This window comes from Pseudochaenichthys georgianus, chromosome 10 (assembly GCF_902827115.2).
Source record: "Pseudochaenichthys georgianus chromosome 10, fPseGeo1.2, whole genome shotgun sequence".
NCBI lineage: Eukaryota > Metazoa > Chordata > Actinopteri > Perciformes > Channichthyidae > Pseudochaenichthys > Pseudochaenichthys georgianus.
Genome location: NC_047512.1, coordinates 25,753,280 through 25,765,899, shown reverse-complemented (window position 1 = coordinate 25,765,899; position 12,620 = coordinate 25,753,280).

Below are 12,620 nucleotides of genomic sequence, written 5' to 3'. Positions count from 1 at the left end.
ATGGTTCACTGAGCGCCTGCACTGGGCGGCAGTAACCCTGTGCTTAATGCTCTCTGGCTGTCAGCAGCACTGCCTAGCTGCTCCCAGGGGGAAACTGTGTTGGTCTATGCTCTCGATTAACTCTGCCGCTTATTAGAATAGATACTGGGAGAGAACCCAGCCAACCAAAAAGCAGATCCGATAGAGTGCAGACGTGGCACACTGTAATCATAATGTTAAGTGTAATTTTGAAAGTTCCAAAGTCGGATCTGAGGTTTCGATACAGCATCAGATTCTTTGATGCACATTGGTTTTGACTGACACAGCACACAGAGGCCTTTTTACTTTTTATTTTTAATCACATTCACTTTGCTCCGATGAATTTAACTGTTAGATGTGTCCGTCAGGAGCATGTGAAAGGCTGTCTGCATTGCCATTGGGGGGAATTCTGCATCATGTGGTGGGACTGTAAAGGCTATACTCTCATATTCTGGTGAGCACCCCAGGGAGTCAGGAAGCGCTGAGAGAACTGTCAAATTAAGTTTTGAGAAACAGCTGAAATTATAGCTTTCATCCAAACGCAAATGGAATAAAAGGTGCCCGAGTTCTTTTCAGAACGGTACAAAGAAAGGTCACTGCAGTGGAGCGGTAGCATGAGGCTGTTTTTTTTTTTCTTCTTCCTGTCTTGAAAGATGCAAAATGTACATGACCACTGACCTTCTCATAAGTGTGTAGATATTTTAAATGAGCTGGAACTTAACTCAGCTGTTCTGCAGAAGAGGAGACAGAGGACAGAACGAGAGAGAGAGAGAGAGTGATCTCATCCAGGAGATATAAAGACGAAAACTGGGAAAGGCTGACGCTGGTGCACTAAGTTGCGATATTAGCATTTCAGAGGGAATAGTAGAGGACTCGGCTATGAAACAAAAAGGCTGGATCAGCGCTGACTGACAGAACCAAGGACTAATGTTCAATGATAAAAATCCCCTCCCTCTGTTTCCTTCTTCTCCTCCTTTCCTTCCAGCTGTTTTCAGCCAGGATACCGGCTAAAGATACAGAATGTATTTATTTTAAATTGTTTATTTGGTACATTGCACATTAATGAACACTTAAAATAATAAATGTACCTAAGTGTGAATATGCCAGATTTAGCTTTGAGCTATACTTTCCATCCGCAGTCCCTTTACAAACATAGCAAAAATAAATACATGAATGTCAATGTGTCTGCTCCTTTTGAGCTTAAATCACCGTAATTTTTTTACCCTTCAGTCCGTCAGTTTGTCTGTCCTCGTGGTCATAAAAAGGTAAAGACCTATTCAGTGGTGAAACTTTCATTTACAATACACTTAGGTACAATTGTGCAGATAAAATGTTAGCACACAAAGTGTAAGGTCTTCCTTTTAAATATGACTCACATTTGCAGATGAGACCAGACATTAAAACATGTTGGCTAGTTTAACAAAAATAAACAATATTTAATGTAAGACTTGCTGCTTTATTTTAATGTTCTCACAAAAACTTCTACAATATCACTGTTACGTCCCCACTAAGGTCTAGGGGACCTGGAGACAATAACGTACAACCAATAATTATGAGAGAGTCAGAGTAAAGGTTGACAAAAGGTTTATTCCTTGTAACCTATCATATAATACAATTAAACAGAAACTCTGTTTGTGAGGAGGAGGAGGAGGAGTCAAAGGATTGTGCCAAACAAAAGAAACAAGCATAACAAAACCAGGCCTATCTCTACAACTATCCTTTGAAACCAAACTCAAACAAAAACCCTCACTAACTAACTACAAAGAATTTGACAAAACAATATACAGGGGTGGCAACAATCCGCTTACCTAGTGTGTCTAAACAATAGTTAGCTCGGTGGTGAGAAATGTACACGGTACCCCAGACTTACCTAACTCCTCCACCTCTCAACACACACACATTAACAAAGTTCAGATTATTCAAATAGCTTTAGTTGCTAAACACAGCCGTGTTCCTTCCTCAGCAACAGGCCCAGAGTGAGAGAAGACTTCCTGGGTGCCTCCTTTATGGTCGGCCCTGGTTGCTGATTGGATCCTCTCACCCTCAGCTGGCCTATCAGCCATCAGACTCAGGTGCACAGGCAGATACCGATCAGCTGCTGATTAGCTGTGCAGAAGACAGGGAGAAGAGAGAAACTCAGGAGGGAAAGAAAACCACACATGTACAGCCTGCCTGGCACGTAACAATCACCCAATTAACCTCTAATTTTAAATTGTACTTAAATGTAAATGGCTCAAACTGAGTATTTTTTATTGTGTTAATGACTCCTTACTTTACTCAAAGATATAAATACTTTTTTCACAACTCCCATGCAAAATGACTATAATTGTGTCTCTTACTTCCCTTTGTTTGAAAAAGCTGTCATTCGACGCTATGACATTATGTTGCCATATCAACTGTTTTGATTGGTTTTTATTTTTTGCAACCAGAATGATTGTTGACACGCCAAAAAGTCATGGGAAAGAATGGCTATGTTTGTTTGTACAGTAATTTACTGTAGGTGTTTACATCTCCGCACAGTGCATATATGATGCGCATGTTTGCGTATGACTGGCTGGAACACACTGTTCTGTTTCCTGGCGTGTGTAATGTGAAATGTAGAGCTGCGCAAGCGGTTAGACCAGGGGTGTCAAACTAAAGGCCCGGGGGCCAAATCCGGCCCGCGATTTCATTTTATGTGGCCCGCAAGAGCTTGCAAAGAATATAATACGCTTATTATACGATTACATGCTACTTTACAGTATATCTATATATGTTCATTTTAATTAATTTCTTATTTTATAGTTATTTATCTTTTTTTTATCTTTGATTTATCCTTAATTTTATTAATCTGTGTGAATCTGTTGCTGTTAACTACTGAATTTCCCCACGGGGATTAATAAAGGTCCATCTTATCTTATTTTACAGAAACATGTTGCCCATAAACTACATGTCCCACAAAGCATCTCATTTTGTGACCTGTGCTCACTGAAGAGACTTGCAGTTATTTGCCCTAGACTTCTGCTTTCAGATGTGGTTAATTATGAAGTTATGACCCTATCTGATAATAATCCAATGCAGAGGCAATACTATAATATAATACATTATTTCATATATATTATGTATTTATATATGTATATTTATATAGTTACAACCGGCCCTTTGAGTGCAACCATAATGCTGATATGGCCCACGATGAAATTGAGTTTGACACCCCTGGGTTAGAGAGTCCAGTCCGTCCCCTCCTATCAGAGCAGGGCGGGGTGCAGGGGTCCCGGCTGCTGCCCCGTCAGCTTGACCTGCTTTAAAACGCCACCGTCATCAGAGGAAAATAACCTAGTGCTGAGCTTCGGCTTCCCATTCAGAACCCTCTGAAAGCCGTCCCAGGTGCCTTTAGTCTTCACTGGGTTAACATGGCTCATGTTTTCACAGTGTCCCTCTACCCCCTCCCCTCTACTCTTTCATTCCCAACCCAGTCCCTTTTCTTACAATCGGTTTTCCCCACACTCGCTCCCCCTGCCTGAGAAATCTTTGTTTAAGCCTTCTTAAAACTTAGAATCTGCATTGATAAACATGGTTACCAAGTTGTTTGACAAAGTCTCTATAGCCTGTAAAGTCTAAAGTTCAGTACCTTTAAATTTAAATGTAACTATGCTGAGATGGGAGTCAGGGTTTTGTCTAAACTGGGTATACAGTACCAAAATGCCCTCATACCAAAATGCTGATTTTCCCTGTAACATAAAAAGGATGGCAGAAATAATTACCAAAAATATGAAATTTGTGTCAAATAGACCGTCAGACGGCATAGACAGCTTTGCTTGTTCTCGCAAGTCTTTTAGCGCCATTGCCCTCATACTATATTTTTAGTATTTACTGCAGTAAGCACCTTGTACTGCTGCCGTTTCCATGTTTTTTGCACATGTGAGATTTGGATAAGATAACAAACCTCGAAGCAATGGGTCTTGGGACAGATGTAATTCTATTTCCCCCCCCTTCTATTCCCATACCACAGTTGTGTAAGTGTAAGTCAAACACTAACTCCTTCCATATCCCACTGGAAAACAGCGGCCACTAAAGTTCACTCGCTGAATTAAAACTTGCTCTCTTCTTTCCATCAGCCCACAGTACAATGCAAATGCTCAAAAGTTCTCCTTCCATTTAAATGATGTGACTGGAATTTCAGAGTGTTAGTTTGACCCAGTTTCTCTATTACCGTAGAATGTTGAACGTGGAAAAATGGAAAGATGAGCCTCAAAAGGACAAGACCCAGTATAACCCCGGGGGGTATGGCTGGAATGTAATCAACCCAACCCAGGCAATCTGTTTGCCAGGGAAGGAGACATCCGAGCCCTTTTGATATATTCATGTTCCACTCGTCCACTGAGCACCTGCCTTCATCTCGTCCTGCCTTTACTTGCTTCTTGGGTTCCTGTGTCGGTGGCTCCTGTCCCACGGGCCCTCTGGCACTCAAGAGGCAAGTATCAGTTAGACTGAGAGGATGTGAGCGTCTCTTCTCAGTGTGACTAAAGAGTCTGATGAGTCTTGTCCTCGGCTTCCTGTCAAATCTTAACCCCCACAGTGTCATCATCCCTGACCAGGAGGCCGCCTTCAGCTGGTGCATAAGCTGATAAGGTAATGTCATTACCTATCTGACAATGTTCCAACAGAAATAACACATTTTACAAATTTGAAGCAGCTGCTGGCACTTTAATTTTGGACTATCAGTTCTGTACTGGTCGCAGAACAATTAGGAAGTGATTTAATAGTGCAATTAAAATACTGTCAGGGGTTTTCAGTTGTGTTTGCATTTGAATGCTATTATTGGCAGCCTAAAAGCCAGTCAGTGCTTATCTTGGATGAGATTCCGCCGTCACCCAGCTGTGCAAAACTGGCGTCAAATCTAAATGTTGGCAAACTGACCATTCATTACAGACCTCTCCGACCAGTGATTGTCCCCTCTTAGCTAAGAACCCATGTGTCTGGGCATGGCAGGTCTGCAAGTCTTTGAATTTCTCCTAGGAAGGTATAAAGAGACCTAGATACAACGTTCATTTGAAGTTGCTCTGGGACGCATGAAGCCAAAAAGTTTAACCACACAAAACCATAAGCCCCGTAGAGCAAGCGCTCAGCCAAGGCTCATTCACATGAACAGAGGAAGAACAAAATATCTGAAAAAAAATATGTACAACTTTTGGGACCTGATGATTTATATTAAGTACTCTAACTTCGTTACCTCAAACTAAAAAGTATCCGCTGGTTAACGACCGAGTTCTTGATTTCTTCACATGTTGAAGTAGTGTGCATTGTATTGTAGTAAGAGGGATAATCGGCATCTAAAGTACGACGGACGACACACACACACACACACACACACACACACACACACACACACACACACACACACACACACACACACACACACACACACACACACACACACACACACACACACACACACACACACACACACACACACACACACACACACACACACACACACACACACACACACACACACACACACACACACACACACACACACACACACACACACACACACACACACACACACACACACACACACACACACACACACACACACACACACACACACACACACACACACAGCAAACATTTGAGTCATGTTTCATAAAGGCAGGCCAATTATTGAAAATATTTTTTTTCACACATTTTATATGAATGACTTAAATTACAGCAGTTTGGAGCCTAATTTACTTCATTTCACATAATAGAAAAATCCTGTCTCAGGGACAATTTACAACAAGTAGTGACGATGGAAACTTAAGGCTTCCTTGCCGCAGTAGGAGGGCGGTATGATGATTAATTTAGGCTTGTGCTGTCAGCGCAGGAAGCCACAAAAAAGCTCATTACAATCAGTTGGGTTTTGTCCTAGTCCGGGCTCCCTCTAATCTCCCATAGAGACGAAGAGCGGTACTGCCTCTCTGAATATGCGTTGATGATGATGATTGCATGATTTATGCATGAGCGTCATGGCACCTTAAGAACATCCCGCCCAATAGAAGTCCTTGAAATCCTGAAATTAGGGCTTTTGTCACAAAATGTATGTTTAAGGCACTCGAATGCATCGCTCACTGGGCCGCTCTTCAATGTGTCGGAATGCAAATGAATGAGTGTTTAACTTGGAAGATTACAGTGGCTTGTTTGTTTGAATATTTACCAAATGCTTTTACAAAGCGACTAGGAAACATGTTGTCATATTACTTTCAGACCACCTTCAGTACTCACTTTTGCATGTCTCTGTTTTACTTTGGTCTTCACTGACATTACCTGCAATTAGGCTGTCGTAATTGCCTGACTTGTCTGCAAGAGACTTGAGTTAGGGCGGTGATCGATGGCTATTTGAGAGTCGCAGGAGGGATGTGTGCACTGTGTGTGTGAGCTCATCTCATGAGGGTGTTGACCCCTGGAAAAACACAGACAAGGCCTCCCAGTGTGTGTGTGTGTGTGTGTGTGTGTGTGTGTGTGTGTGTGTGTGTGTGTGTGTGTGTGTGTGTGTGTGTGTGTGTGTGTGTGTGTGTGTGTGTGTGAGTTTTACCAATAGATCATGATGCAAGTTTTCTTCACAGTGGCTGCCTTGTAGAAACAACAGCCTGTGTGTGCAGTGGTAGATGAAGCATTCAGAGCTTTCAAATAATAAAACGTGTTTTACCTCATTTTCAACATGTATACATTAAACATTAGTTGATGATCAACAGGTAAGCAACTTTAGAGTTTAGTTGACAATCTGTTGATCGTCAACCAATCTAGAGTTGACTATCAGTATACTTTTAGTAGGCAATCTCCACTAAGCGTTTGTAGGCATGTGTTAGGACTATCCAATTAAAGTGAAAAACAGTTGAGAACAGTAGAAAGTCTATAACCTATCAACAGAACACATACATTCATCCACTATGCAACAGACATGGGAATAAAGAAAAATGTTTTGCACAACTGATCACGAACACTGGATAACTGAAGTCAATACCAGGTTTATTATGTTGTTGCATCGTTTCGGATGTGATGTTTAGCTTGTGCTCTTGATACGTTGTTTGATTAAAACAGTAAAAACACGTTCAGTTTCCTTTTGCTTTTTGTGTCTCCTGTTCACCAAAACATACCCATCTGTGATGGAAAAATAAAGTAATCCAAAAGTAATCTGATTACGTTTTTTTTAAAATACGTAACTGTAACTGTATTCGGGTTACTTTCAGAGCCATGTATTCAGTAACTGATTACATTTACAAAGTAGCCCTCCCAACTCTGAACATGTTGAATTACAAATTGTATTCTACCTTTATTTAACCAGGATAGGTCTCATTGAGATTAAAACAAATCTATTTTTCAAGAGAGTCCTGGACCAAGAATGGTGACAGCACAGCTTCAGACAATTTTAAAATACACAATCACAACACAGTCATACAACAGTTAGCCAACGCATTTACAAACACAGCGGCCTTCAAGGTCATTTAGAGTAGCTTTTAGTCTATAAATAAATAAAAGACCTTAATTCCATTTTAAGCGTATGTGTTTTCAGGAAAGGAACTTTAAGGGGAAGACCACTTAAGCTAAGTATTGCTATATGTCATGTTTCTTGGCTTAGGAATGTTCGATCATTTCTTAAATAAATAGCAGTTCCTTTCTCTAAAAGCCACAAACCAAAAGTCTCAAACCGTAATTTAAAGTCTGGAGCTTCTCCATTGACAAAAAAACGGAGTCTAATTTTGTCAACCCACAAAATGCTTGTTTTGTTGTTGATGAGCTTTATTTATATAGTAGATGTCTCCTTTCTGAAACAAAATGTAGCCATATTCACTGTCTTCTATAAAATAGTTTCCAACTCATTAACTAGCTATCAGAACTAGATAGTGTTCTTGATGAGAACATCAATTTGAGTTTTAGCGGAAACGTTAACCAATATGTTTACACTGCTCGACCATAGGAACCTAGTGGAGGTAGTAAAAGTATTTTACTATTTATATTTTCTATGACAATGCAGCATATTTAAAAAGCTGATACGAGATATTTTTTTGTTTAACACGTTCCTTTGAATATAAGTAGTCACATTGGTGTCAGACAGATGTGGTGGAGAAAAAGATGAATCCCTGAAATGCTGTTGAGTAGAAGTAGAATAAAATGAAGTGGCTAACAAGTACAATATTGTAGTTGAGCACGCTACTGCAGTGTTTGCACTCAGTTACTTTAAACCAGTGGGTGACTCATACGTCACCAACAGATCGCTGATTGACAGCTCACTGCCAGCTCCGCATGAATGATGGAGGGAGCTTTTCTTCTCATCTTTGAAAAAAATCTCGTAGGCAAAATTGCATGTCATGATGCAAGTCTTTCAGGACTGAATGCTGAGCATTGAAATGGCATTTCAACATTTTCATTTCAAAGTAGTGTATTACCATAACTGAACCCACGTCATTCCAAAGCAATGGGCCTAATGATTTAACAAGCAAGTTATGTGTTTATGCACATCCTGTTTTTCAAAGTGTTTATTTATTCTGGTTTATGATAAAGTTGGCGAATGTCATGTCTATATCCTAGGGAGGAAAGTTTCAATTTAGCCTCAGTCAAGGAGTACGTTTTTAACTTGCTACATTTATAAATCATATAATTTAAATCAAGATTCATATGTTTGTGAAACCGAAGCCTGTTATCATGAGAATCATCAGCTAATTGTTAAGTTCCCCATAGCCCCATGTTTTTGTTTCTGTAACTATGAGTCGCTAGAGCCTTTGTAGAGAACACAACTATGATAACAAAACTGGAATATTAATTCTTCAGTTAGCCAGACACACGTTGTAAACTGTAAACATACATTTTGTCTTACTGCCCTGAAGTGGCCAAGAATCAAATACCTTATATGGCTAAGCTCCAATTACCACCTCTGTTGAAAGTGTGCACCTCTTATTCCCGTCCATACTTAGTGGATTTAGAAACAGGTGGACAGACTCATAAATCAGCAGCAGATTTCGGAGTGTTTACTATAGAGATTGACAGCTCTCTTGCAGCTCAGGATGAATGATGGAGGGAGGCTTTTCAAACATCTTTGTTAAAACCCGGCCTCTCAGGTATGTATCCTCCCATCGAAGAGGAGGCCGTGTCCCTGCGTTAGCCGATTAGCAGCCACACTAAAAAGTACTTGAACACTCTTGAGCCTTTGATGTCCCTTTGCATAGAAAGTCTTACTCTCGCCTCTCACCGCAGACTGCAACCATATTTTACCCTCCTGCACATTTCTCCCCTCCCACTCTCACTTTGCTCTCCAACTTTCTTTTCCCCCCACTCTCTCATCTCCCTCCGCTGAGCCAGATCTCTTCCATATTCCTTTTGCCCAGGTCCGCAGGCTGAGGCAGACTTATTTAACAAGTGCCTGGCAGGCTGGGCGGTGGATGTGGCAGCTGTGGTAAAGAGGTTGATGTGGCCCACTCTACCACAGGAGAGTGAATCCCAGGGAGGGAGGCTCCAGATGGGCTCGGTTTGAAGCAGCTCACCCCTGGTTCCCTTAGATGAGCTCCATACGGGATAACACTGCATATCTGAATACTAAATGCAGATTGACTGAAATTAATTACCTGGCTGCATTGAGGTCTTTATTTACATACTGAACCTGACATTCTTTTTTAACTGAGTTTGCAGTATTTAAAGTACATTTGTCATCAAGTGGATGGCATGTTTTTTTTCCTTCTAGTTTTGCCCTAGAGAACCTGACCTCCGTCATCACGTATTCACAATGTGGGACAGATGCTTTGATCTTTTCCTGCTACAATGCTCCTCTCTCCTCCGACTCCTAGAGGCGGCTGGTATTCTCGCAGCGTGCCTCTGTGCTGACACTGCTTTCCTCTGCATCTCATTGATTCAGGAGCCCTGAGTGATAGATGGGTTTAATAAAGCAAGATGCAGTGCCCCCAAATAAATGAGAAAACGCAGGATTTATTACCAACATCTGCATTTTAAGGGGAGTAAACAGGGTCTTAGCTGGGAGCAGTTTCTTGATACTCCCACAAACCCAAAGTCTGGGCCAGAAGTGTGCACTATTGCAATCATTGCCGTTTGTCTTTGTTCCCCATTCTTCATTCTCTGTCACTTCATTCTGACATACTTTGCTATTCATCTTTCTCCTTCAATAAAAGGAGACCGTGGCTTGCTTGCTGAAGATCATCTTTGGCATCTTCTTCTGAGATACTTGTTTTCATTTGTCTCTCCAAGACATGTTCTCCTTTTGAAGCTGAGGAGCGCCTCTCTCTGAACCAAAGTGCTCATCACCAGTGCGTCATCATATGATAGTCTTTTTGTCATAACCAGTGGCACATGTGATTTGCCCTGTCTTTGTTTGGCCATGGCAGCGCTCATGGCAGCGCTCATGGCAGCGCTAAAGGCTGCTTAGTGGTGGTGATTTATCCGTGCACGGTGCCAGTGGAGCTAAATCTCTACTCCCCTTGGAACTGAAACAGTGTGCACGGTTTAATTTCAGCTCTGAAAGACTGTCGTGCTGCAGTGATAACGCAGGCCTGTTTGCCAGTGATTGGACTAATTAATAGGCTCACAGATGATTCGCGGCTGTCTTACCCAGTCACTGTGGAGGAGAGCGAAATGTAGAGAAAGAGAAAGAGGGGGAAAAGAAAGGGCAAAAAAGAAAGGGCAAAAAAGAAAGCGGCTTGACCCGTGAACTTCAGAGCCTCTTAAGAAACGGTAGGTTCTCTCATTAACTTTGATGTGCACAAAAAAGAGATTAAGCTATAAAATGCCACAAAATTGCACCGACAGACGACTGCAGTGTTTCCAGGCATGTTTGTTCATTAGTGACAGTGTTTCTGACCAATCAGTGGATAATTACAAACACATTCAGCAGCTCCTCCACAGGGCTCACACCCGTTTGCAATGCCCCTGTGTACTCCCCGCTGCCGGCTTGCAAATCTGACACCCTGAAAGCTTTGTACAGGACTCTGTCTCTGTCCCTCCCTCGCTCGCCCTCTGTCTCAGTGCAGATGACCCACTAAAGCTTCATACAATGAACGACTCTGATGGCTATCCCTCTGTGTAATTACAGGCTGCGCTGTGACTAAATTAAATTAGTGGTGTGTTTACTACAAATGCATTAGTCAACAATATGCTTCACGAGGGGGTGGGGTGGGGGGGGGGGGTTGTGGACAGACTTGACTGCTGACAATGATGAATGACTATTATATACAGCAGTTGGGCAGTTTGTCCCCAAACCCCTAAATCTGGAACTTAAGTCTCAGCTTAAATTATATGTATACATATGTACACACACTCTTTGCAATAGACTCTCACACACGTGCTGCCTGTCTGTCCTCAAGTTTGAAGCTCTGTACACCATATGCATAGTACAAAAAGGAATGTATTCACTTCAAAAAATGACTGTTTAAACAAAGCCAGCAGAGGGTTGATACCGTTTTAACAGAGGGCGCCAAACAGCAGTGAGAGATCCTCCAATGCGCAGCGCAAAGTGCTTCACACTCATTTGATTAACCCAGTTTACGCAGTGTACAGGCACAGCATGGGCGTAATATACAACAATGAGAGTACAGATGTCTTCAATTTAACTTGGCTTTTGAGAGACATGAGAATCTCTGCAGTGGCTGGTGACGTGAGCAAGTTTGTTCTGGTGTTGTTGTTTTAGCAGAGCTGTGATGTACTGCACTTATTTAAGAAGGCCCATATCTCCAAATGTAGGGACACAGGAATAATAATCAGGCTGATAACATCCATCATCAAAAAGCTGCTTCCTCGTGTTTTACCGCTATATATTACAGAGAGCCATCAATGTTTTAAATGCAATGCTCTTCATCCTGTCAGACACTCCCTTTGTTAACAAGCCCCATAAACGTCGCTCTCAAATTAAATCATTTCATTTTCTTGTGGAGTAGGGTCATATTTTTGGAGGATGCCACAAATGTAAATAATGGAGAAAACAAGGGTCTGTACATTAAGTTTGATTCAGTAACTGTATTTAATAGCCCGTCTAAGACATGCACCCTGTTATGCCATTAGATTTTTACAAATGACAGTAGTTACAGCACTGTGATACCGCTAGTTAATAGATATTGTATTTATTAGATTATTTAAAGGTGGGGTAGGTCATTTTGGAGAAACCAGCTCGAGTGCGCTAGAATTTGAAAATACACAGCCGGAAAAAAACTGCCACTTCCTCACAGAGCGCCTCCTCCAACACACACGAACGCGCACATGACCGATGAGGGCACGAGATAAGTTTGTGCACAGATGGAAGGCTGACAGGCAGGTAGGCCATCCAGTTACTTTAGCCGGGCGGCTAAAATGATTTACTATGATGATGATACTTTTTTTTATGGATTTTTTGTCAAAGCACTTAAGATATTCATTGCTATCGGGATGTTAAGAGCATTCCATGGAATATAACAAAAAGTGTATCTCGAGCCGGTTTCTCAAACGTACCTACCCCACCTTTAATCCCTGCTCTTGCATTTTAATAAATGTCACCTATTTCGGAAGTAATAAGCAGAGTATTAGGATGTGACATTTCTGGGAGCATATTGTTAAAGTGCTACATGTCCTCCCAAATGATCAGTTTCCTGTGATAACAGTACGTGTGG